This window comes from Fundulus heteroclitus, unplaced genomic scaffold (assembly GCF_011125445.2).
Source record: "Fundulus heteroclitus isolate FHET01 unplaced genomic scaffold, MU-UCD_Fhet_4.1 scaffold_186, whole genome shotgun sequence".
Classification (NCBI taxonomy): domain Eukaryota; kingdom Metazoa; phylum Chordata; class Actinopteri; order Cyprinodontiformes; family Fundulidae; genus Fundulus; species Fundulus heteroclitus.
The window spans coordinates 147820-175492 of record NW_023396598.1 but is presented as its reverse complement, the minus strand read 5'-3'; the positions used below and the strand labels follow the sequence as shown (position 1 = coordinate 175492).

Below are 27673 nucleotides of genomic sequence, written 5' to 3'. Positions count from 1 at the left end.
ACTAGGAGGCGAGGAGCAACCAAGGAACCGGGATAGTGTGATATGTAAACGGTCGTCAGAACGAGGCTCGGCTTGGTTAACTGATCCAAGCTCGGACTGGTCTCGGCTCGGCTCAGTTTAACAAGGGTAGTGTAAATGGGGCTTTAGTCGACAAACCTCTCTATTTTCATCTTCTTTCTATTTGAGTATCTCCAGGTTAAAATATTACTTTGAAGTAATCATACTCTTCCTTCAGAACAATATTTGGCTACTCTAGTCCTTCTCTGCTCACGGTAAGTCATAAACAGGCATGAGTGAAAATAGTAGGCCTGTTTGAGCAGTTCAGCCAAAGTAGACTTGGGTTTTGAAGGGTAGCGCATGGAGCTCCTGGCTGCCTTGGATCCCTTGGACCCTTCCAGGTCAAAGAAGACACAGGCACAGGGCAATAAATGGTAAATGGTTTGTACTTGTACAGCGCTTTTAACTAGTCTTGACGACCTCCAAAGCGCTTCACACTACAGTTTAGTCATTCACCCATTCACACACACATTCACACCCTGACGGTGGTGAGCTATGTTAGTAGCTACAGCTGCCCTTGAGCAGACAGACAGAGGCGAGGCTGCCATACATTAGTGCCACCAGGCCATCTGACCACGGCCAGCAGGCAATGTGGGTCAAGTGTCCTGCCCAAAGACACAATGACTGAGACGGTCGGAGCAGGGGATTGAACCGGCAACCCGCCAATTGCAGGAAGAACAAAAAAAGCACCATCATAATGAAGATTTATCTTAATCATCCTATGTTTCTCCAAAATTATGTATAGAGATCACAAGACTTCTTTAACACTGATACTCACCTAAGTGTGACACAGATCTAACACTGTCTACTACACATGAGCTAAGATGACCATCATGTATCTTTCACCAAGTCAGAAGATATAGTTTCATCCCAGGGAGGAAGTATGTGACACAGACAACAGTTTAAATTTTTTTAACTTAACAACTGAAATAGTTCAGCAACTGACTGAATTTATATTTCGTCATCAATCCCAGTCATCAACTTGAGATTTACAATCAGCAACCTCATTAATAAACAACAACAGAACCAGTTCACAAATTCGGAAAGAAAATAGTAATACTGTTCAAAGTGCAAATGAAATAGGCCCAAAACTAGTCCGGTAAAGTCAACCGTCCAGATAAGTCAGTGTCCTTGTCTTGTCCGTAATCAGGTGTTCATCTACCCGGGTAATGTGATTTTGTTTTCTTATCTGTATGATGTGATAGATGTGCTTTCTCCAGATGCACAATGAGGCTGCTCTCTGACGTCACACCCTCCAAGCATGTAAGGCAGAAACCGGCTCCACATTCTTCAGGTCTGGGCTCTGGCTCGCCATCATGATCAACTCATACAAAAAACCAACCAGGGTTTTCACTCAGCAAAACACAACAACCATTTGATGTCCTGCAACCAAAAACCCTCCTTGAAGGTGCAGATAATCTCGCAGGATCAATAACTCAAGATAAAATACAGTATTAATCAGTCTTCACTTAGTAAATAGTTACATTGACGCCTCATGCTCTAACTCTCTCTAAACAGCAGTAACAGCATCAGCGCAATAAAACAAAAAACAAAAGAAGAAGCGTGCATAGGGCTTGTGGTTGTGAATAAATATGGAACTACAACAATAACAAACATTCAGTCTGCATGAATCAATTTGTTTAACCTGTGATATTGTGGATTACACTGTGTGTCCAACTACAGGGTATTACATAAACCTTTTCATATTTAAAGCAAAAGCAGATATTAAAAGGTTAAATGATCAGTGACATATAGGTATAAGAAAAACACAAAGTGTTCACCAATTTTCACCATGCAATGTTTCTATTTCAGCCTTGTTTTTCATGGTATGAAATAGTCTGACTAAATTGACACTTAGATAACTGTAGAGGGCAGATGAGCTGTTTTCAGAGTGCTCAGAACTGAAAAGAAGGGAACACTATCTTCAGGTTCCATCTCAGGAACAGTAGCAAGACTCCAAATATGTGTCTTTAGGTTAAAAGACTTGTAAATTGTATGTCGCTAATATCGCATTCATTGCAGTCCATTTGTACCTTCTCCATCTTAAACATCTGTGATAACCCAGACAGGAAGAGGAAGCTCTGCATATGACCCTGGTGTGACTGAGAGATAGTTGTCAGTCAGCATTTAGTGTCAGTCATGGAGGTCACAGCTCTCTGTATCCAAATCTGTAAGTTGTTTCTCCTATTTCTTTTGTAATATTTGTGTATTATGTATTTGGATTCACAGCAGTCATTATGTCTCTGCAGTGATGATTGAGTTTCTCTTGGTGTCAACATTACCCGGTCAGCGTTGCACTTCTCAGAAGCCCGGTGGGTTGGAAATTGTTTTTAAATTAGTTTATTCATATTTTTAACAGTTTTATGATGATCTACAAAAATAGCTGGATGTATTTCAGTTTGCTGCAGAGGAAATCCAACTGAAATCTGTTAGAGTTTATAAATAACTTAAGATAATTTAAACTCCCTCACAAGCTGCTGATACGATAGGATTGAATTAACGTTGTTGTTTTTAAAGATTCAGATTGCCATCTGTATTTTCATTTATCAATTTATTTATATCTCCTTCTACCATTATAGATTTTCCAATTATCTCTCCTAACAAACTTCAGTTCTTTGAGTACGAGTCTTTCTTCATAAGCTGTGGGGGGAACGAAGACATGAATGTATGGAAAGTGGTGAGAAAACTGCAAGAAATGAGTTCCACAAATAAATCAGAGGACTGCAGCATGCCAGCTCCATCCTGCAGAATTGATTATACCTTTGAAAGACACAGTGGAGAATACTGGTGTGAAAATGATGAGGGAGAACAGAGCCAAGCTCTTAACATCTCTGTTACAGGTCAGATTAAACAATGATAACTTAAAAAAGTTTAAAATAAAATAAAGTGTTTTATTTTAAGCTCATCCTAATAAATATGTTGACATTTATTGTTTTACTATTCTCATAATTTTCCACAGATGGTTCTGTGATCCTAGATATTCCTGCCCAACCAGTGGAGGAAGGATCTAACGTGACTCTCTGTTGTGTTAACAAGAACAATGAGCAGATAAAAATAACAGACTTCTTCAAAGACGGCCAACATTTATTATTAAGTGCTGAAAATGTCCTGACCCTTCAGAAAGTCTCCAAGTCTGATGAAGGTTTCTACAAGTGTAGCATTTCAGGAATCGGGGACTCTCCAGAAAGCTGGCTGGCTGTTGGTGGACCAGGAAAAGGTTAATTTTGTTTGTTTATTTTTAACATAGCAGATAAAATATATTTAGAATATAATATTGATAATATAAATAACCAATAGCTCTAAATAATAATGAATTGGATAACTTGAAGTCTTGTCTTAACTCAAGTAAGGATGCCTGAGTTGATATTATGAAAAACATAAATATGTACCTTTTTTTCCTTATTGCTCTAACATATTTTATATATTTTTAAATCAATTACTGCACACAGTAGTGTTGTAAGCCTAAGATGTGTATTACTTTGTAGATATTACTTTGTTAAACATTCCCAAATGCTTCTGTCCCCTAATTTGGGACATACTATGTAAATGTATATCATGAATTTATTCACAAAAATTGATTCCTTACTCATCATCTAAGTGAAGAATTTACTCAATGTTGGAAACTTGACATTTCAACAAGTTCTATGATTTTACAAAAAATACATAATAGTGATCTTTTATATTTATTTTACTCAACAGAAAAATGTCATTAAAATAAAAAAAGATGTTGGTTACTAATAGCTAAATAGCTATACAGTGATACTATCTAATTATCACGTTACCTCATTTTGTTTTCTAATTAATAAAATCATCTTTTCAGGATCTAATGAGGAGACTCAGCCTGTAATCACCATTCTGCTGTGCACCCTTGGTTTTGTGTTCTTCTTGATAATTGGACTGATTTTCTTCAAGAAACGCAAAGGTACTGCTAAATCACCTCATCACATATTCCTAGATTTCACATATTTACATATTTCCTCAACAATAAGTGTAAAAAAATAAAAACTATTATAGCTGTTCATGTAAATCTCTCCAGCAATTTCAGTGATTAAAATGACTTTTTAATCTGTTGATGTCTGTTTTTAACTCAGGTTTACGTGTCTTTCTTTATAACTCAGCTGGTCCAGATGAAATCAGAAGTTTATTTTTACTCACCATAGGGAAGAGCCTAGAAGATCGAACTTACAGCACCTCTTCAGTTACATGCCGTTGTGTTGTAATTTTACTGTTTACTACAATATTTCATTAACTAAAAAATGCTAAAGGTTCACATCAGAGGGCATCACCAGAGGTGTGTAGAGGAGCCAAAAACTGTACTCAAGTGATAGTAGTGATACCTCAACAAAATTGTCTTAAATAAAAAAAAATATAATATCTATATCTATATATCTACAAATATATATATATATATATATATATATATATATATATATATATATATATATATATATATATATATATATATATATAACAAAAACAGGTGGAGGTGATAAAAGGAGCACACTGACTGATAGACAAAAAAACCTAAGGTAGAAAAAGGGACTAAACAGACACGAGCTGAAATACAAGCTAATGACAAAGGCCAGGTAACTAAAACAGGCTAAGCATAAAAGTAATGACAATAACAAGGTAAACCAAAACATTACACCAACTAAACGAGGATCCAGACAGGACAGAACTAAAAAACAACCAGACAATCAAAGACAGGAGAGAGGAGGAAAACTAAAACTAATAACATAAACCAGAACTAAACTTGGAATATTACAGAGCCCCCCCCCCCTCAAGGGCGGATTCCAGATGCCCTCCAACAACGAAAGTCCACAACAGCAATAAAAAAAATCAACACGGGCGGGAGGAGGGGGTTCCAGGTCGGAGGGTCAGGGTCTGAAACAGAAAACAGTTAAAGTCCAAAAAGTCCAAACAGAAAACAACCCACATTGGGCGAATCATAACTAACAGTGTCTAAGCCAGAACAAGAGTCTGGTGGACGTCCCGGAGGATGGCCCCGGCGTGACAGGTTCTCCGGCGGTCGTCCCGGCGGACGGCCCAGGCGAGTCAGGACCTCCGGTGGTCGTACCGGCGGACGGCCCAGGCGAGCCAGGATCTCCGGCGGTAGTCCCGGCGGACGGCCCACGCGGGTCAGGACCTCTGCCGGTCGTCCCGGCGGTCGGCCCAGTCGAGACAGGATCTCCGGCGGACGCCCCAGGCGAGACAGGATCTCCGGCGGACGCCCCAGGCGAGACAGGATCTCCGGCGGACGACCCAGGCGAATCAGGATGTTCGAGACAGGATCTCCGGTGGACGGCCCCGGCGAGACAGGATCTCCGGCGGACGACCCGGCGGACGGGCCAGGCGAGACAGGATTTCAGGAGGCCGCCAGTGGAGCAGGGTGACAGGAGGCCGTCGGCGGAGCAGGGCGACAGGAGGCCATCGGTGGAGTAGGGCGACAGGAGGCCATCGGTGGAGTAGGGCGACAGGAGGCCGTCGGCGGAGCAGGGTGACAGGAGGCCATCGGCGGAGCAGGACCCTCGGCCCCCGACTCCTGAAAAGGGAGAAAACAGAACCGGGTGCCAGACTACAGACTAAAGGAAGTGCCAGACTAGAGGCTAAGGGAGGCGCCGGACTGCAGGCTAAGGGAGGCGCCGGACTGCAGGCTAAGGGAGGCGCCGAACTACAGGCTAAGGGAGGCGCCGGTCTACAGGCTAAGGGAGGCGCCAGACTACATGTTAAGGGAGGCGCCGGACTACAGGTTAAGGGAGGCGGCGCCTGGTTACTGGCTACAGGCGGCGGCGTCTGGTTACTGGCTACTGGTGCGGGAGCCTGGCTACAGGCCACTGGTGCAGGAGCCTGGCTACAGGCGACGGAAGAGGGTGCCTGGCGACTGGTGCGGGAGCCTGGCTACAGGCGACTAAAGAAGGAGCCTGGCTACAGGCGACTGAAGAGGGAGCCTGGCTACAGGCGACTAAAGAAGGAGCCTGGCTACAGGCGAATAAAGAAGTAGCCTGGCTACAGGCGAATAAAGAAGGAGCCTGGCTACAGGCAACTAAAGGAGCCTGGCTACAGGCGGCTGAAGAGGGAGCCTGGCTACAGGCGACTGAAGGGGGAGCCTGGCTACAGGCTGCTAAGGAGGGAACCTGGCTACAGGCTGCTAAGGAGGGAACCTGGCTACAGGCTTCAGGAGGCCCAGGGCTACAGGCTTCAGGAGGCCCCGGGCTACAGGCTTCAGGAGGCCTCGGGCTACAGGCTTCAGGGGGCCCCGGGTACAGGCTTCAGGAGGCCCCGGGCTACAGGCTTCAGGAGGCAAAGTCAGACCCTTAGGAACCAGAAGTCTCAGGACCAGCTTCTGGAGGGTCTCAGAAAGCGACATCCAATACAGTCTCTCCCAGAGTTGGCTGTCCACGAGGGCAATAAGGGGTCTGGGTTTAACAACGAAGCCGAGGGGCTCAGAGTCTCCAGGGGACCATGGTTGCAGAACCCTCTTCTGAGGCCCAGGGCACCCGAAGAACGAGGGATCCACCTTGGTCCCCGTCTCACAGGTCAGCAATGGACCCCTCTGGGTTCCCACGTCCCAGGTCAGCGACGGACCCTCCTGGGTTCCTACGTCGCAGGTCGGCGACGGACCCTCCTGGGTTCCTACGTCGCAGATTGGCGACGGACCCTCCTGGGTCAATTTGTCGCTGGCCAGAAGAAGCAGGTCCTCCTGGACCCCTCTCGGAACTTGGGCGGAGGCAGGTCTTCCTGGACCCCTTCTCGGGACTTGGGCAGAGGTAGGTCCTCCTGGAACCCCTCTCGGGACTTGGGCAGAGACAGGTCCTCCTGGACCCCCTCTCTGGACTTGGGCAGAGGCAGGTCCTCCTGGACCCCCTCGTTGGGCTTGACGGGAGCCGAGGCGTCGGCCGGACCCTCGGGGACAGACTCAGGAGCCGAGGCGTCGGACGGACCCTCGGGGATAGACACAGGTCGGCTGTAGAAAGCCTGGAGGGCTGACCTATAGTGTCCCTCAACCTCTTTTAATTTCTGCTCCAGCTCCTCTGAATAATGGCTGAAGAGAGCCTCCCAGAGGGGTTTAATGAGGGGAGCAAATGTCCTTATCTTGTCCTCCAAAGCTTTGTAATCAGCTTCTGCAGCGCCACTAGGAGGAGCTGTGGGCGGATTCGGACAGGGAAGTGGAGGACCCCGTTCGGCTGAACAGGAACAAGCCGCCGTCAACAAGCCGCCGTCTTCTCCTCCGGCGGCGAGATGGCGGGCTTGGCGGGGATACCGATTTCTCCTGACGAGACGGGACCGCCGATGCCAGCGGCGATTAATGCGCCTCAACGGCAGGAGAAGGAAACGGGATCGACTCCAGAAATAGGTCCGGACGGAGCTCCTGGATCACCTCTGCATCAACCTCCAGAAAAAAGTCCGGATCCGGAATGAACGGCGGTGAGGGGGACCGACAGGAGAAATCCGGTGAGTGACTGTTTGAACTGCGAGAGGTGAATGGACCGCAGGTCTGGGCAAGCATAGCTCCTCCGGAACGGAGAGAACGTGTTGGCATAGGATTCATGGTGGCCGGAATATACTGTGATGATTAGCTATGGTTGAATAATATTATATAATAATAATCAAATAATATTTGGACCAATAGAGGAAAGATCAAAAGTTAGCACACAGCTTCAGTCGCTTCAGCTAAAAACCACCAATCAGGCCAGAAATCTGGGAGTAGTGATGGACTCAGACCTGAACCTTCAAAAGCATCTAAAGACAATTACAAGGTCAGCTTTCTATCACCTGAAGAACATTTCTAGGATTAAAGGACTGATGTCTCAGCAGGATCTGGAAAAACTAATCCATGCGTTTATTTTTAGTCGAATTGATTACTGCAACGGTGTTTTCACAGGTCTTCCTAAAAAGTGGATCAGACAGCTGCAGCTGATCCAGAACGCTGCTGCCCGCGTCCTCACTAAGACTAAGAAAGTAGAGCACATAACCCCAGTTCTAAAGTCCTTACACTGGCTCCCAGTATCTCAGAGAATAGACTTTAAAATCCTTCTGTTAGTCTATAAATCCCTAAATGGCTTAGCACCTAAATACATTACAGACTTGTTATCAGTGTATCAACCCTCCAGACCACTCAGGTCTTCTGGCTCCAGCCTACTCTGCATACGTAGAACCAGAACTAAACATGGAGAAGCAGCATTTAGTTCCTATGCTCCGCTTATCTGGAACAAACTTCCAGAAAATTGTAAAAGTACGGAAAGCCTGAGTTCTTTTAAATCAAGATTAAAAACACATCTGTTTAAAATTGCCTTTGACTGTTCTAGTTTTACTGTTTTTAATGTTCTTTTTTGTTACTACATTCTATCCCTACTTGCTTTTATTCTATTTTCTATCTACATTTTATTATTTTGCTATATCTTAATCATGTAAAGCACTTTGTATTGTCTTGTACTGAATTGTGCTATATAAATAAATTTGCCTTGCCTTGCCTTGCCTTGCCATGAATCCAATGATAGCCGAACATGGAGCTGATGCTAAAATAATTTTAATTAACAGGATCCAAAGGACAAAAGGCGGTCTTCAGGCAGGCCAACAGAACCAGACAGCAACTAAACAAACTCAGGAGACATGAGCGCAGAAAACGGCTCGGGCACAGACTGGCAGACAGACGAGATAAACAAAAAATAACTGAGGCTGCAAGGCTCTTACCGAGAGGTTGTGAATAGGGAAGAGACGAGATAGTCCGGCAACCAACAGAAAACAAAGGCGGGCTTAAATAGGCGACAGAACAGGAGAGCAGGGCGGGACTAATTAACAAAAACAGGTGGAGGTGATAAAAGGAGCACACTGACTGATAGACAAAAAAACCTAAGGTAGAAAACAAGACTAAACAGACACGAGCTAAAATAAAAGCTAATGACAAAGGCCAGGTAACTAAAACAGGCTAAGCATAAAAGTAATGACAATAACAAGGTAAACCAAAACATTACACCAACTAAACGAGGATCCAGCAAGACAGAACTCAAAAACAACCAGACAATCAAAGACAGGAAAGAGGAGAAAAACTAAAACTAACAACATAAACCAGAACTAAACTTGGAATATTACAGATTCAGCCGGAACTTTTCCAAATTTTTTCAACGTAAAACATGTAACAAATACCTACAGCAGTTATACAACATGTTAGACAGTGCAAAGTACTTCCAGTGACAACATCTACTGTCTGATGTATATTAATTTGACCTCCAAATGGCTCAATGAGTTCAGCAGACAGAAAATAATGTTAAAACAGCAAAGCTTGTTTTCAGGCAAGAAGTCTCACTTTAACACAAACTGCAGGTGTGTCTCTCTATTGCATTTTTGGTTAAAGGAAGTCTGTTCTTTACTCAATGAAGTTACTCACAGTGGAAATCTTGCAACTCCATTAAGAGCAGTGATAATTGTTAATAACATTACTCAAGTAAATGTAAAAAGTACAGTGCAGCAAAACTCCTAAATTTACTCCTAAAAGTAGATTTTGATCAAAGGTTTACATGTCTCTATGTGTCTATGTCCACCAACACCTTTTAAATGCAGAAACATTCTTCACTTACATATCTGCCAACCTCAATATGTTAAAATGTCACCTCATGAAAAGAGATGCAACAGACAACATGGTGAACAGCCTTCATTTCTGTTTAGGATGTTGAGGATAGGTCTTTAGGACGGTGATACCAGAGATTAGATGTTGGTCTCCTCATATTACATATTTGAGGTGGTTTACTGGGTTTTCTATGTCACCATAACTGAATGCCTGTAGTACATACAATGTTGACATTAATCTAAAGCTTTTCTTTCTATATTTCATAGCAGTCTTGAAAAATGAGACAGTCACAGATCTAAACAACACCACATATGCTGCTGTCAACAAACGGAGGAAGACAAATGGTTGGTGTTTTTCTTCTCACTTGCAACTGTTAAAAACATTTTCATTTTCAGTTCCTGTGTCTTTAAATTGTCAGGTAGAGATGCTGTAAATGGACCAGACAAAGACACGTATGCTTCTGTTCAAATAAGACGGAAAGGTACTTTTCTATTCTATGGTGACTTTAACTTGTCTGAGCAGCTCTGTGGTGAAACCACTGTGATATTATTGTAGTACCATGTTCGATAAAACATAGCAGCTCGCACGCATATTTTTAGATGTATTCATCTAAAGCACTGAGCAGTAATATTATCTTGTCAGTTAAAACCCACACAATGGAACCACATGTTTGTTTTCTCATTTAGACTACAGCAGCATCTACAAGGAACAGAATAGAAAAATATAAACACTGCGACAGCTGAATAAAAAAAACACTTCTATATCATTTCTATTCATACAGTTAAACAGTGTCATAACCTTAACTTCACAAAGTCACACTTATCTACACAATGAATAGCTGACAGATCTATGCATTAAAAACCCTGAAGTCATCACTGATAATTGTTCTTTTTTCTTTTATTAGGGCCTGAAGTTTGTAGAGCTCCCATTGGACGCTGTTCATCAGAACAAGAGCCAGTCTATTCTTTACTCAGCATTTGATCTTTTTAAAGAATAAACACATGCAGTTAGTAAATTTAGAGTTATATGATTCCTATAGTTCTAAGCAAATTAAGAGAATAATTTCTAAATCTCGATGCTTTCAAAGTATTGAATTCAACCCCAAACAATATATGTAATGAATGTGTTTATATTGTGCAGTTTTATTTCTTCCAGCATTTTTGTCAGTAATGCCATTATAATAAATAAAAAAAATGCTTTGTTCAGTGTTTTTTACAAGGGTTTTCAGACTATATCAAAAATAATTAGGAACAAACAAAAATGGGTGTGAGTTATGTCTGTAGGTTATAATGTAATGATTACTGCTGGTGAACCCGATATTTAGCTGGACACAGAATTACTTTTAAAAGGTTTATTGCAAAGATGATGAGAAATAGCAGATGAGGCTGGCAAACAAAACCAGACAAGGCAGATTAATTGTGGCAGGAGATGCAGGCAGGCATGGATGGACAGGAGACCAGAAGATCGACAGCGACAGATCCAAACAGGCAATGTAGAACAGGGAACCACCAGAACAGGCAGAGCAAGCAGCTGGAACTCACGGAGAATCAGGCAGAACTGCTGCATGTAGACTCAGGCAACCTTTATCAGAAGAGTCCAACTGGCTGAGCTCACAAGATCTGGTAGAGACAGGGCACATCAAACCAGATGAGACAAGCAGAGAAGAAGAGAGATGTTCTGGCCGGGAACAGTTGGCTGACTTAGGTATATGTAGACAGGTGCACAGGTGAACTGAGTTGACTAATTAGAGAAAACAGGTGGATGTATCTAGAGTAGAGTGGTGGCTGGAGGGAGGCTGAGCTGATTAGGTAGTGGCTGAGAGGTGACAAGCTGATAAGTGAAGTCCAGGGGCCTATTCTTTGTACGTCGCTAACTCAGTAAGCTGGATTTGATTGCTGACGATTTGGCATGATCATGGATTGTTCGGTTCTTCGAACCTCATCCTGGACTTGCTGTCATAGCAACACGTGCGCAAACTTGAGTTTGCTCACGAGCTTATTTCATGTAAAGAGGATTAGATTGCAGCTTTATAAGCGTGGGAGATAGGGAAGTCTGCCGTAGCTATGTCCATTTTTACGACAGCAACCTGTCGCGGAAGGTGCAAGAATAATTTACAGAGCTTTTCAAATTAATCACACATTGCGACATAGACAGGATCCTTTAGCGCAGCGCGGCAGTGTAAATGTAGAGAGATATGTTTTTTTACATAATTAATTTGTTGGAACCACACATTAAGTATTCAACACGGAGGAGTGACTTTTTTTATGTTCATCCAAAGAGTTATTTTTGAGTGCATTTAAAAGTGTCTTTGAAAAAGAGGAAAAAATGGCTTTTTAAAATACAGTATAATAATTAAAGACTATCATTTTGTAGAATATTCTTGTATTTCACTTTTACTTGTCCCCATGTTCTAGTGGGTCCCGTGGAGGCTCTGACATAAAAGAACAAATTAAATCAGAAATTATTAAAATGCAAAAATACATACTGTAGAAAGTGATAGAAACATCTACAATGGACAGTATTTATGCATTTAATGTGTCTGCTACTTTTTGCCAGCCCTCTCTCCTGGCTTTAGCAGACTTTGAGGTGTTACCTGTCATTTTTTTAATACTTTATTTTTGTTATTTTAGTAAGTTTAGAAATACACATGCATAGCTTTCTTTGCACCTGCTATTAATATTAGCAGGAGATATCTATCGGACTTCCTCAGCTATTGGTGTAAACTACCCAGGAAAACTGTAGCAAAATCACAGCGTAAATTTAAGTCCATATTAGTATTGATTTCTCTTATCACTCCTGACCAGTAGGAAGCGATCTTAGTACATTCCAAGAGGACATGAAAATGTCCTGCAGACACATTCCCACAGTTCCTCCAACATTTTGCCTTCTCAGTGTCGTTAAAATGTTTACTTTCTACATTTACATATACATTTCCCTTTTTTTAACCAACGCATGAACGCGCAGTTATCTCAGATAACTCAAATCATCCATACCAATCATAAACAACAGGTGTGTTCAAAGAACCCAATAAGCCGGATCAGGATTAGCCCGATGAAATCATCTTGGATGTCTCATTTGATCTCGGCTGTTTTAAGCAACGTACGAAGAACGGACCCCAGAAAAAGTCCAAAGGCAAAATAAACAAAAACCCAAATCATAACATATTAAGAAGTCTTCAAACAATTAAACAATGGTTTTCTTCCACAGTCAAAAATTCAAAGGAAGGTTTAGTCAAAAACAACTGTATGACCGGTAATGTTTTAACAGCTATTAAAGTATCCTTTTTCTTTTCATGCTGAAATAGAAAAGTGGTCCCAGTAAATTAAAGAAAGTGGAGCTTTTTTTATCCCAGGACCATGAGGCAGGAAGTGAGGTTATTTTACCGGCAAATAATATTACTGTGTGTACAATGCATTGAAAAAATATTCACCATTGGCATCCGTATTTGTGTCTACCGCTTTCCTATGAAGCAATTACCTTCAACAGTCCGATAGTTTGATAAATTAAGTCCACCTGTGTGTAATCCAAGTGTCACATGATCTGTCAGTATAAACACTTTTTCTCATACCTTTCCCCTGGAGCACCATTCAATCCATTATCTTCAGGTGGAAAGTTCACGGTACCACAACAAACCTCCCAAAGAAGGGCTGTCCACCAGAACTCACAAACTGGGCAAGGAGGGCAAAGAAACCAAAGGTAACCCTGAAGGAGCTGCACAGCTTCAAAGTAGAGACTGGAAGACCTGTCCAGAGGACCACAATAAGCTGTGCACTCCATAGAGCTATAGGCTTTATGCAAGAATGGCCAGAAAAAAGGCGTGACTTTGTGTTAAAACTGTCAGGATGCAGCTTGTAGGCTGCATGCTGAGCCTCCCTGCCTCTCTCCCTTCCCTGTGCAGCCTGATTGGTTCCACCTGTCAGGCTGCAGTTATGTCTGATTTGTTTCCACCTGTTGTCACCTCTATATGTACTCACCTCAGTCTGTTCTCGTGGCCGGTCCGTAGTGTTCAACTCCTGCTCAGTCTCAGCCAGTAATCCTTTGTCAGCTATGTTTTGCTCAGTCACAGCCGGAGACATTATTGCAGCTCTGTTCCTGCTTAGTCATAGCCAGAGACTCTGCTTCAGCTCTGTTCCTGCTCACCCTCGGCTAGAGACTCTGTTCCAGCTCTGCCCACAGTCTGGGGTTTGCCGGCTGTGGTCTCTGTCTTCGGCTCTTGTGCTCTGTCCTGGTTTCAAGTTCTCAATTCCTGGGTTCCGTCCTGGTCTCAAGTTCTCGGCTCCTGGGTTCCGTCCTGGTCTCAAGTTCTCGGCTCCTGGGTTCCGTCCTGGTCTCCAGTCATCAGTTTAAGATTACTTCCTGGTCATTCTCTCCGCACTACTCCTGCCAGCCAGCTTCTGCACCCTACATCTCCGCCTGGTATAGACTCTGGTTCCTCATGTCATTCATCATCCAATTGTACAATAAACTCTCTTAAAATCAAACTCCGTGTGTGCGCGCTGTATCTGGGTTCATCCTAGAAAAATATCATGACAATAAGGACCGGCCAAAGGATGAACCCGAGCACACACAGAGCTTTGTGCAGAAGCTGGCAGGATCTGCCCCACCTCTGGATCTGCTCCGCCTCAGCTTGGGGACTTCGTGGATGCCATCCGCCTATGGATCAGTTCTGCCTGGATCGCAGTCCACGATGCCCCGCCTCTGGTTTGTCTCGCCTGGGTCGTGGGTGAGGGGGTTTAGAGTAAAACTAACATTTTATATTTCTGCCACTAAGGAAAATGAAGAAAATAAATAAACTTAGTCGCTGAAGTTAATAACTTCAATCATTAAATAGCTTCTTTGTTAGAAAGCAGTAATCAGAAAAGTCAATGTATACAGCAGGATAGTCAGACCACAAGAAAATGCCACACGGATATGTCAGAAGCAGAAACATTTCACTGTTTCAGAATTAAAGCTGTAGTTGGTAATCCTGTTCAGAAACACTTTTTAATGGGCAAAATGGTCCTTCCATCCTGAAAGTAGAAAGAATACGTAATGAATACATTATGTATTCAGAAAAAGGAGGTAAACAAATGTATTTTCTGTGAAAGCTGCAGGCTTTTAAAAACCAATCCATCTGAGTGAGAGCTTTCTTTCTGCTTTCATTCCCCTCTGTCCCTCAAATTCTGAGGGTTTTACCTTATCTATTGGTTGTCCTTTAAGGCAATCATTCTGACATACTCACGTAACGCCAGTACATAGAATAAAAGCATACTTAGTGTCATGCAATAATGTTACACACCACAAAATGATGGAAACAACCTCAATTAGATGTAACTGAGATATTTGTAACTGCACATCCAACATAGTCTCACTGAAAAACATGTAATATCCTCCTGAGAACCAAAGAAAAAAAGTGTCTTACAATTTCTTTTTTTGTGATTTCCTATGTATTTGGACCTAAAAAAACACATTGCAATTTTAATTTTTTTAAATATATTTTTAATTTTAATTTTATAGCATGTCCACTGTGGAGGACAACAGGACGATCTGCATGGGAAAATAGAACAGGCTTTAGAAAATAAAAAAATGTAAAAAGATTGTCTTGAAAGTGATATTTACCTAAGAACTTTGACATTTGATAAAAACTAATAAAATTATGTAACATCCTCTGTTGTTTGTTGCTTGCAACAGCAAAAATGCATGTATTTAGCTCAACAATAAACTACAAGAGATAGAACTAAGCAGTTCTGCATTTCATCCTCTGGATATTTTAGCTGTGATAATCCTGGAAGCATCTTTTCTTTTTGGTTATGCAGAGGAACATCTTGCATTTGGTGCACCTCATGTTTGTCTTGCCATTGCAGGCCTTGTTCCTGCATCTTTCTGCATGTTTTATGTCCATCATCTCTGGCATGTGTCTGGCTCCTAGTCTGCGTACAGATGGCACTGGTTGTGGGATCCTTGTTTTGGTTGGTGGCTGATACTCTTCCTCACTGTCTTCACTGCTGTCATCAAATGCTAGACTATCCATCAGCTCTTCAGCCAGGTGCAGTTTGAAGTATCGATCAAAGAAGTTCCTGGAGGAAGAGACTCAACCATTCGTAAGACTGCTGCAGCTCCAACTCCCAGTCTTTGGACCCTGAATGTGTTCTTGCCCAGATAAACCTAAAAATCAAGGACGAGACCACTTGGTGAGGCAAGCACAAAGACCTTCAGGCCAGTAGGGTTTAGCTTTCCTGGCACATACTGCCTGACTGGGCAACGGCCTGTGAATGTGATGATTTGCTCATCAATGCACACTTTGTCACACCTTGGAAGGCTGAGACTACCTTGCCTCACACGGTCAAGCAATGGTCTGACTCTCCAAAAAATGTCTGACTTCTTTGTCTCTTCAGTCACATCCAGGTCATTGACAATCTTAAGTGAGCTTCTTAGCTTGTAGAACCTGTCCCTCGTCATGTTCTTGCTAATGACTTGTACTTTGTTTTTTTTTAAGCCCAAAACATTTTCACTTTGGGATAGCCAAGGCAGGCCGTGTGGACTGATATGCCAAATACATTTTTGATTTCTTGGGCAGTAGTATTCAGTGACACTCCTGTAGTTTGCAGCTGTCTTTGGTTTGCAAAAGCTGCCAGATCTTCCAAGATCTTGTCATCGATGTACTGTGAAAAGTACTGGGTTAGACTCCAGTATTCACAGATTTTAGGGTCATCGTGATAGGCAGGAAGCCCAGGTAGCACAGGTGTGAATCTATTATAATGGGATGGGATGAGGGAAAAAAATAAAGTTAACAAGTTAATAAAAAACCTACATTTTTTACACATCAATTTTGATTAATGCCATAATTTCAGTGTCATGGGTATAATATTGGCCAATCTCACGAGCATTTTTTTTAGGCAACGTGCATACATTTAACATCTGTTATACAGACTACAAATTCTACAATAATCTACAGTAACATGATAATAAAATGTAAAACATTAGCTTAAAACTAAGTAAAACATACAAGATTGTCCTGGCCCACAGAGGACGACGACTTTCCTGCCTCCTCTCTGGCTCTGACTCTGTCTCCTGCATTTTCTCCATCTCCTTCGTCACTAACTTCCCCTATCACAGGCTGATACTCATTCTCAACATTTTCCTCGTCTGACAGCTCCAAATCTGAATCTCCCTCTATTATCCGGTATAGAATCCTCTCTACTTCGCTTCTGTGTCCTACAACAACGTGCAGTCATTAAATACATTAAAATGGTCCTGGTGTCCACTACAGTTGACATTCATTGAATGACTGTTATTTCAAAACATAAATAAACTGTTTTCAGATGTAATAATATTGTTGATGACACATTAATAAACAGGAATATATATAATTATCATGGTAAAAATAGCAATAGATAAAGATTATTTGACTTACCTCACCTCTTTCCAAAAAAAGTGGTTATTGGTATGGCAACCATCTTGTGAGAGAAAAAAAATAAAGTTCCCAGTTTGCAAACCTATCACATGACACATCATTGGAAAGCCCAGGATGTCCTCTACAGAACACTATAGGGCTTGATAGGGTAACTCCAGATACTTAAGGGAGATACAGGTGGACAAAATGTCCACTATAATGGACACAAATGAATGGGCCGGGTCTCAGGAGGATATCTATGTTTGTTCACAGGGAACAATGTAGTATTGTCACAATTTGTCATTTACAGTTGCTTGACACCACTTCACATGAGCAGCAAAAAAAAAAAAAAAAAAACATAGCTTGCTTTGCCCATGGAAAAACTAGATATTTATGCAAAACAACTGCATTTATATGCATATCTATTACATTTTTAGCAAAAAGTGTCGATATTATTGTGATAATCTTCGTTCAGGTAAGGTTCAGGTAAACTTTCCTTTATTAGTTTCGCTGGAATTTCTAGAAAGACGGGAGGATGTGACATTTCTTACCTACGTCAGCGAGATTCTGGTACAGCATTTGAGCAAATCATCTGCAGTTGTATGCATTTTGATGACATCACTAGGGAAAGGTATGCATAATAAATTAAAAGCTTCAGTCAGGGAAGGTAGGCAACCTTTCCTTTGTTTATTTCGCCGAAGATTTCAATGCGTCATAGAAAGATGTGAGAGAGTCATGTCACATTGCTAAGGAGATTCCAGGACGCAGCCAGTTACGTCAAAGACATGTACGGACTTCGATGCTCATAAAAATCTATATTTAAAAAAGAGTATTGCAGTTTTATACATTTGGCTGACATCCCTAGCAAAACATATGCATAATATATTTACAATCTTTGTCCAGGGGAGGAAGTTCAGAAGTGTTTCTCCATTCACGGTTTCAAACAGATAAAAAAATACACAAAGTCTATTGACATGTATATATTTCAAACATACATTATCAAATACATGCTGATTCATGGCTTGTCCCTTTGCTCTGTATTCGTTTCAATAAAAAAAACGTATGTTTATTAATGAAATTTTTAAACTTTTTTATACTAAATACTATTTTTTTTATTTAGTATTCAAAATATGCTTCATGTGTGTACAGACTGACTGCAAACTCCATCAAGTTTAAAGGAAACCACAGCTAGCCCTTAACTAGTTGAGCTGTGACACCTCATGGAAATCACCTGGTAAATTATTGCCAAGTTTTAAAGACTGGCTATTGCTTTATTATGATGCAGAGAGCAACACCTGGTTAATATTTAAACATGAACCAGAGTCACACTGAAAGTGAAACACAATTGAAATATGAACAAACAGATATTCTAACTTGTTGTACACTGTGGACATACTGTTCGTATAGCATTTTAAGCTTATAGCATTTTAAGCGTTTACATTTAAAATTAAATACGAAAATTCATTCAAATATTTTCTGGCTGCATATATTTTTAAAGAAAATCTAGATACACCCATTAATATCTAATCCCGTACAGGTTGTTTTTCTAAATAACAGATTAAAGTTTGTATTGTTAGAAGTCACCAAACTTTTTCATACCCGTGTGAATCATTGTGGATCTTAGATCCTCTCTGTACAATGACAAGTAGTCAAACAAACTTTTAGGGAAACAAAAATATGATTTTCAGTTGTCCTATTATACAAGAACAATACAATGCTTTTGGAATAAATATTTCCTTGCTGACTCTGTCAGCCAAACAGGTTACAAATTTGACTGACGTCAGACACAGAAGATTTTAAAAGATTTATTTTAACAAAAAAGAAAGTCTGGTCACCTTGCTAGTAGCAAAGATAAATTTCTGCAAAGGGAAAGGACAGGTTAGTGTTGCTTCAAAAGTCTGGTGATTGGGCCCATATTTACAAATGATTTTAAAGGTACCTCTTAGTTTTAGGAAAAGTTTTTGATGTTCCTGAATTCTAAGATTTTTCTTGGAGTTTTACCTCGATAAAATTAAAGTTATCCACTAATCAACCTTGGCCTTAAAAGGGCCATGATAACAAACGTAAGGTTTTAGGGTGACCACTGCTCCGCGGTGGTCAGCTTTGTTGGTTTGCATACCAAAAACTGTCACATCAGAAAACCGGTTATCTTTCCTCGTAGATTGTCTTTTTACGTAATTCATATTCTCCAATCACTGCGTACCATCAAGCAAACTGCTCCCATTGATACAGCTTTATTATTTTCAAACCAGGAATCATGCCTGGAGGCGAAAAAAAGAGACTTCAGGTTTCTATACCCAGAAGAGCTATATCAGATCCGTGGGTTTATCGAGGCTTTCTCTCATTTCACACTGAAAGCTTCTACATTTTGTTTCTGAAATGTCCACCCATCCACTTCATGTGGGACATGGCAGCTGCTGTCTACCTTTCCTTGCTGCCCACCCGTCTTTCTGTATAAAGCACCTGGAGGGAGCAGCAAGGTGCTTTCACACAGTTGGATTTTGAGAAGAGCTCAAACATGGTCAAGCCTCACCCTCCCTCTGCTGACAGAGCGGACTGTTGCCTGGCAATAAGCACGCAATTAAAGCAGTAAAAAATGTATTACTTTGTTTAAAAACCTTTTAAACTATTAACATGTTATTTTCCCTCCCATCATGGCTGTTCCAAAATTATTAACTGTGTCACTCTGAAATCCCCTGGGGGAGAACAATTAAATAATTTCACTGCATCTACAGTGGCTCTAGGGACCTCTAGCTCATTTAATTCTTGGCGCTGTCACCTGTGCCCAAAGTCCTGTGAAATCAAGCTGATAAAAACTCACTGCGGTTTAAATCTTTTTTTGTGTGTGTTCTCCTTGCCTCTGCGATGACTGAGAGAAAATATCTCATGTACATGTATAAATATTAACTTGGTCACTGAAAACAGCCTGAATAAGGGGTAGTTTCCCCTGCAGCAACGCTCTTCAACACACAGTCAACAGACAGAGTTCAGACAGGCTCTGCTTTATTTTATTATTAGATATGTGATTCCTGGGCACCCAGGAGGTATGTTGCTCCTCCACCTTGCTAGGCCTTGTTAGGCCAGTCGAATCACTAAAGCGGGAACACATAATCAGTGCAGGCAGGAGACGAGTAGGGCCAGTGGAACTGCACTTCTCATGGGGGAGTGGTGGCCTAGAGCAGCATGCTTGCACTCAGTGAAGTATGCAAGTACCTGGTTCGATCCCCAGTGCCTGCACTCTGGGTCCCTGAGCAAGACCCTTAACCCCAGAACGCTTCCTGGGTGCCACACAGTGGCAGCCCACTGCTCCCCTATGGGATGGGTTAAAAGCAGAGATACCACATTTCGTTGCTTTGTACTTGTGACAGTGCAATGACAATAAAGTTGAATTCTATTCAACCTATAGAGTTTGTGTGTTGTGGCTGTGCTGGCAGCGAGTTATCCGCTGCAGTTACGCGGTGAAGTGCTGTCTCCCAGTTGCATATTACTGTCACAGTAGTGCTGCCACAGCGAGCTCCCCGCTGCGCTGCGGTCCTTGTGGCTATTTGTTTGGGTCTTACTGTGTTGAATCACACCATCAGATTAAGGCCTTTGGTCAGCCTGGCCTAACCTGTCCAACATCCAGCAACCCAAAGACTCCCACCAGCCATAAAACAATATTTTTGGATTTATAACAGAGTGTTGCAATGAGAAATGAGCTGTCGATGGAGGGGAAAGTGCTGTGGTAGGTTTGACTGGTTTTCCAAATTTTGTTGTAGCCAATAAGAGTGAAGTAAATTGAGTAGAGCCGCATATCATTAACAAACCCAACCCTTTTACTTAGGAGGGCATTAGGTCTGACAAAACAAGAATCTAACAGGTATTTTAAATAAAATTATTTGGAGAATTTACATGAGCAGCAATATCAACTACATGAAATGGTTTATACAGTGATATCATGGCACCTTTAAGTGAAATAAGTATTATCCTCTAATGACAAAATAGGTTTATTCAGGTAATTTGAATTCAATAGTGGAAACAGAGAGGTATTTTGTGATGAAGCTGGATCCAGAGGACAGATATAAAGTTGTTGCTGAAACACTAAACAGAGCTGTCACAAGCTTACAGTTTTTTACAGTCGCTAGGACCCATTTTTCAATACTTAAGTCACTTTTTCAAAACTCTTCACACAGTTCTCCAAACCAACTTTCAGCTTGGCACAGCAGTTCATTTCACATTCAAAATGCACTAAAACTACCAAATCACTTCATACATATCTCAAATCAACACATTCTTCCATAACACTAGCAAAGGTTGACAGCCAACAAACACACTTTGTCACCCACAAAACAATGACCTAAAAAACACTAACAACATGTAGCATTATACAATCTCGGTTAATAATTCACTGCAATAGAGGTTACTGGAATGAATCAGACATGATGCAGAATGCTTCAATATATTTTATGTCTTTTATTTGTTTTTAGGAGTAATTCCAAAATACAAGAATTTGTATTCACATCATCCACTGATACAGATACAATAGTAATGCTAATCTACTCGGTCTTCTCCATTTGGCCACAGGTTCTCATCCACATCACATCTTATGTCATCTAGGGCAATACACCTAGGAAAGAATCTTCTGGCATGCCTGATCCATCCCTGACAATCTTCTGCTGATATGTCCAGGCATCCAGCATTCATTGCGTCCAGGAGGGACATTTGATTATGTGGATGGTGGTCATAAACCTTCCACCTCCATGAGGAAAAGAATTGCTCTATGGGGTTGAGGAATGGAGAGTAAGGTGGGAGGAAAAGTGACACCACTCTGGGATGGGCTGCAAACCACTCGATGACTGCACGAGAGTGGTGAAATGCCACATTGTCCCATACAATTATAAATGTTGGTGGATTTCTTCTCTCTGCATCCCTTTCCTCACCTAGCACAACCCTTCCATAGAGATCATGCAGGAACGCAAGGAGACGTTCAGTGTTGTATGGCCCAATTAGTGGTTTGTGTAACAGCAGTCCATCAGTGGATATTGCTGCGCACATTGTGATGTTGGCACCCCTCTGGCCCGGGACATCCACTGTGGCTCTCTTCCCAATCACATTCCTTCCTCGTCGCCGTGTTTTGGCCAGGTTGAAACCTGCCTCATCCACAAAGATGAAAATGTGGGGCGTTTGTCTGCCTTCAATCTCCATGACTCTCTATAATAAATCCACAAGGCAACATAAGCTGTTACAGTAGTAAACATTACCTAAAAAAAATTTCTTTGTGTGTTTTGTTCAAAAACAGTTCTGTATTTTATTGTGATCTTACCTGGACATATTGGTTCCTGAGTTGCTTGACATGTTCAGAGTTCCTCTCAAAAGGCACAGTGTACAACTGTTTCATCCTTACCTGATGTTTTTTCAGGACTCTAGAAATAGTTGTGATGCTTACACTGTGAATATTTGCAAAAGTAATGTTGTCTGCCAAAACTGTGTCTCGAATCTCAGTGAGTTTTATGCCATTGTTTCTGATGACCATATCAACAATGGCAGTTTCCTGCACATCAGTGAGCATCCTTCCTCTCCCACCTGTGTGAGGTAACCGTTGACTCCTAAGCAGAAATGCAGAAGCAATTACACACAAGTCTATTTACTTCTGTAAAGTGCAACTCAGTCAAATGCCCTTGCAGAATACAAGTTACCTGTTGGTTTGCCGGAAAACTCTAACATTAGATGCCACTGTTGAGCGTTGCAGATTTGGCTGCACTCTCTGACCAGCCTCTCTCATTGAGAGACCATGATTTACTACATGATCAATTACAGTAGCTCTGATCTCATCTGAAACTACAGCTCTTGGTCTTCCTCTTATTCTTCTTCCACCACGCATACGTATTCCTCGCCCCCTCCCAGCCCCTCTTCTTCCTCTTTCAGCCACTTCTCTGTTTCTGGCTGGGTCCATGTTTACATCACAATACAAAACTATTCAGCAGTTGTCTCCTTTTGTAATGAAATTGAAAGAGTAACACCTGTGTAGATGTTCATCTACAATGAGAATCAGCTGTGGTTGGTCCAATTGTCCACTTATTTTTATAGCATTTAATTTTAAGATGTAAAATATATTTCATTAAAATATTCCTGTAGAAATGTAGCAAATTGCTGTCTTATTCAGTTTTGTATTATGTTATTGTTTTGAACATAAGTTTAACAGTTTTGAAAACAGTATGTAAGCATGTGCAAATTGTCCTGTAGGTACACAGAGTTTTGGCGGTTGTTGTGTCGAAGTGAGAAAAGAATTAATGTAATTTGAAAGATGTAGTCATTGAATGCATTTTGTGCCAAAGCAATGATAAATGATCCACAGTTTAGCCCACATATACTTCTGTTGTGCTCACTGTGTGAAGAGTTTTGAAAAAGTGACCTAAGTATTGAGAAATGTGTCCTAGCGACTGTAAAAAACTGTAATTTAGCTCTTGTGAAATTTACTGATTGTTGGCCTGAAAGCTATCATTTTGCTAATGTTCAAACATATTTTTTCTGTTCTTACTTAAAATAGATTAAGTTTAATTTAATTTAAATTGTTATCTGATTCTCAATAGCACATGTGCCAGACTCAAGGCCCGCGGGCCATATGTGCCCCTTTTACGTCATTTTATGTGGCCCTCTCCCCCCAGCACCGTTTTACAAGCTCATTGATTGACTTAAAATAGGTTTTGAACACAAATTGGCAACAAACTACATCTCCCATAATGCCTTCCGATTGTTTTCAGCCAACATTTCGGCTTTTCGCCATTAGAGTGCAGCAGAGTCACATCAAGCTGATTATTACAGTTTTTTAAAATCGCTATGACACAGTTTTCATTACATTTAACAGGTTTCCTAAACTCTTAACGCACCAACACACCTAAAACACACAATTGGCAAAACTGTTAATTTCATGTACAAATTCACACATCGTAAACTAAACTCCAAAACTAATTTTCAAAATACAATAATACACTAACAAAACACTGCAAACATGTTTCAAAATTAAATAATTATTCAAAACACTAACACATGTTCTCTTCCAACAGGAACATTTAGTCAATCATAACACGATAACAAAAAAAAAACAATATCATCAGCTGAAATTACAGAAACTGCATTTTTTAGATGTGTCAGGTGCATATATATATATATATATATATATATATATATATATATATATATATATATATATATATATATATATATTCATTCAGGAGCTTTCCTCTGCCCCCTGAGGGAGGTAGACGTTGAATCCTTAGAGAGACAAAATACAGTTACATATCAGAGACTGGAGGCATAAAGTCACTCTATACTGTAAATGGTAATTTTACAGTATTTACACTTTGCTGTAGGAGAAGCAATATCCTACCTGTTGGTTTCTCTGAAAATACGGACAATAGATGCCACTGTGTCCCGGCTGATATTTGGCTGTACTTGTTCACCACCCTCTGTGTGATAGCCCGTGGTTTATGACATGGTCAATGATAGTGGCTCTTATTTGATCAGTTACCTTAGCTCTGGTCCTTCTTTGAGCGCCACCACACATTCTAACTCCTCACCCTCTACCATGCCCCACTCCTCTCCCTTGTCCTGGTACTCGTCTTCCTCGCCCTCGTGCAGGCATTTCTTTCTTTCTTTCTTTCTTTCTTTCTTTCTTTCTTTCTCACGTTGTGTTGCTCCAAATTGTTCCTTTTCCAGCCAAGACCAGCCCAAAGAGTCCTCTTACAGTATATAGCATATGATCATGTGATTGAAAGAACCTCAACACCTCAGTGTGCTTCCTAGATGGGAATCAGCGGTGATTTCAACAATTGCATAACTTCAATCAGATGTTTCTCATTAGCAATAGAATACTGTAAAATTCAGGGAATATATTTGTGTTTCAATTCAATATGAAGAGTTGTTCACCTTGACTTTAGCCTGTAAGGTTAGGTTTAGAACGTGGTGTTATCTGTTCTGACATACAGTGTTAAAGCATTGGTAAATTTGGCTGTAAAATTCTATTGTTTTGGTCTTGTTTGAGCCGGTGTGTAAAAGGAGTTTAAGCATTTTTAATTTGTGTTAATTGTATGCATTATGTGTTAAAGCAAGAAGAAATGTGTTAATAGTATAGCTTACACATGTGGATGTAGTGCTAACTGTGTTAAGAGTTTTGAAAAATTGTTAAAAGTATTGAAAAATCTGTCATAGCAATTGTAAAAAACTGTAATTTTCCCAGCAAATAAAACTGAAACATCGACAACCTAACATCAAAATGTCTAAGAAAAGAAAAAATCGATTTACAAGGAAGACTGTTTCATGAACGATGGGAAAACGAATATCTGTTTGTACTTCAAGGTGAAAAACCAGTATGTCTTTTCTGTTCTGGGACAGTGTCCGTTGTGAAAGAATACAATATACGTTGACATTTTGAAACCAAACACGGAGCTAAGTACGCAAACTTTAGCCTTCAAGAAAAACAACAAACTGCAGCAGATTTAAAAGGCAGGTTACAATTACAGCAGACATTGTTTACAAAAGCCACAGCCAAAAATGATGCAACGGTGAAAGCAAGCTTTATTGTGGCAAAAGAAATCGCCCAAGCTTCAAAATATTTTTCGGAGGGTGCTTTTTTGAAGCAGTGTATGCTAAAGGTGTGTGAGCAGGTGTGCCCTGACAAAGTACAGACTTTTCAAAATGTCAGTTTGTCAAGAAATACCAAACTGATGGAAATTTAACCTCACGGCTGGCCGAAGAAATGGGCAGCTGTCTGGCTTTTTCATTAGCTGTGGATGAAAGCACAGACAAGGTGGATACAGCGCATTTGTCCATTTTTATTAGAGGGGTGAAGCCAGACCTGTCTGTAACCAAGGAGCTCCTGGATATAGTGGCGCTGCATGGAACCACAACCGGTCGGAACATATTTGATGCGGTGGAGAAGTCTGTCGTTAAAAATAAATTGCTGTGGGAAAGGTTGGTGGGACTAACTACAGACGGTGCACCTGCGATGTGTGGAGGAAAAACAGGCTTGCTTGGACTAATGAAAGAAAAAATGCAAAAAAGCAACAATCAGATGCCGCTGATCACGTATCATTGCCTTATCCATCAGGAAGCGCTGTGTGGAAAAGTTCTGGAGCTGGATAATGTGATGACCACAATCATGAAAACAGTAAACTTTATTTGGGCGCGCTGCCTGAATCACCGCCAGTTTCAGCTAATTTTGCAGGAGGTGTGTTCAGAGCATGAAGATATGCCGTACCATACAGAAGTAAGGTGGCTGAGTAGGAGCAAAGTCCTTAAACTATTTTTTGAACTTCGAGAAGAAATTAATCTTTTCATGAAGAACAAAGGAAAAACCCTGTCTGAACTGTCCGACCTGAAATGGCTGTGTGACTTTGCTATGTTATGTGACGTCACCGAGCATCTTGCTCAGCTAAATCAGAAACTGCAAGGATGTAAACAAGTCATCACACAGATGTCCGACATGATCACAGCTTTCTAGCGAAAACTCAACCTATGGAAGTGCCAGGTGGAACAAAACAATCACGTCCACTTTCCTGCACGTCAGATCATCTCGGCTTCTTCTCCCGGTGCTTTTTCATGTGCTCGTTTAACTGCCAAACTAACTCTGTTAATAAACGAGTTTGATCGGCGCTTTTCTGACTTTAAATCGCAGCGCTCTACTTTTGACATCTTTGCCAATCCTTTCACCGCCGATGTCTGCAGTGCGCCCCACCACCTTCAGATGGAGTTAATTGAGCTTCAAAGCAACAGTGGCCTGAAAGAGAAGTTCTGTGATGTTTCAGTCGAGGACTTTTACTGTCTACTGCCCCCTGATTTGATGCCATAGGTTCGACTCCATGCAGCCCGTGTTTTGTCCATGTTTGGAAGCACCTATCTGTGCGAACAGATGTTTGCAATAATGAATTTAAACAAGATCAAGCACAGATCGTGCATTACTGATGAAAACCTACACGCCGTTTTGCGGATTGCCGCAGCACAAGAACTAAAACCAGACATTGATGAACTGACCAGGGGAAAAGGGTGCCAGACATCCGGCCAGAAAACATTGGTAAGCACGAACAAACTGAATTAAAATAGAATGAATGTAAAACCAAAACTCAGTATATTGGAATATGCATATAGTTTATTGATTTTTCTTGTGTTTTGTTTTGTGTTTATTTACAGAACACAACTGGTGAATGAGGATGTGTGTGAGTTGGTGACAGGGTGAAGAGGGATCAGCTTTGAGTTCAAGGACAGGCAACATCACCTAATTGTTTTGTTGTTATGTGAAATACATGGTTGTTGTGTAATAAACAACAAAAAAGTTTTGTGAAGTTTAGAGTTAATATCAAAACTTGTTTAAGTTCTTTCTCTGCTTATCTTTAAACAATGATTTAAGTATTGTAATGTTTAAACCGAGCAGTAATTTTACACCATGCAAACTGAAATGTAATATTTAACACTTGAATACATAAAATCAGTTATTTAACAATATGAGGTGTTGTTAAATTTATTTTTAACATTGTATTTTCATACATTTATGCTCTACAACTTTAGACGCGTTCCTTCTCTAACACACCTGGATCATTGAAGTGGGGCCAAACCCGTGGTCCTTTGCAGCATGTCTCTCCCCCTCTCTTGTACCCCCTTTCCTGTTAGCCCACTGTACAAAAAATGAGCCACTAGTTCCGTAAAAA

General features: G+C 41.0%; 2 long non-coding RNA genes across 2 annotated transcripts; both read left to right on the top strand.

Moving 5' to 3' along the window:
* The first annotated feature begins 2122 nt into the window (after positions 1-2122).
* Positions 2123-2827, top strand: LOC118558960. The gene is made up of 3 exons (XR_004928566.1): positions 2123-2227; positions 2307-2369; positions 2637-2827. It is a non-coding gene; the product is annotated as an uncharacterized LOC118558960 (long non-coding RNA).
* Positions 2828-3232: 405 nt separating this feature from the next.
* Positions 3233-9928, top strand: LOC118558959. Its single transcript, XR_004928565.1, has 3 exons — positions 3233-3274; positions 3878-3979; positions 9889-9928. It is a non-coding gene; the product is annotated as an uncharacterized LOC118558959 (long non-coding RNA).
* The last annotated feature ends 17745 nt before the right edge of the window (positions 9929-27673 follow it).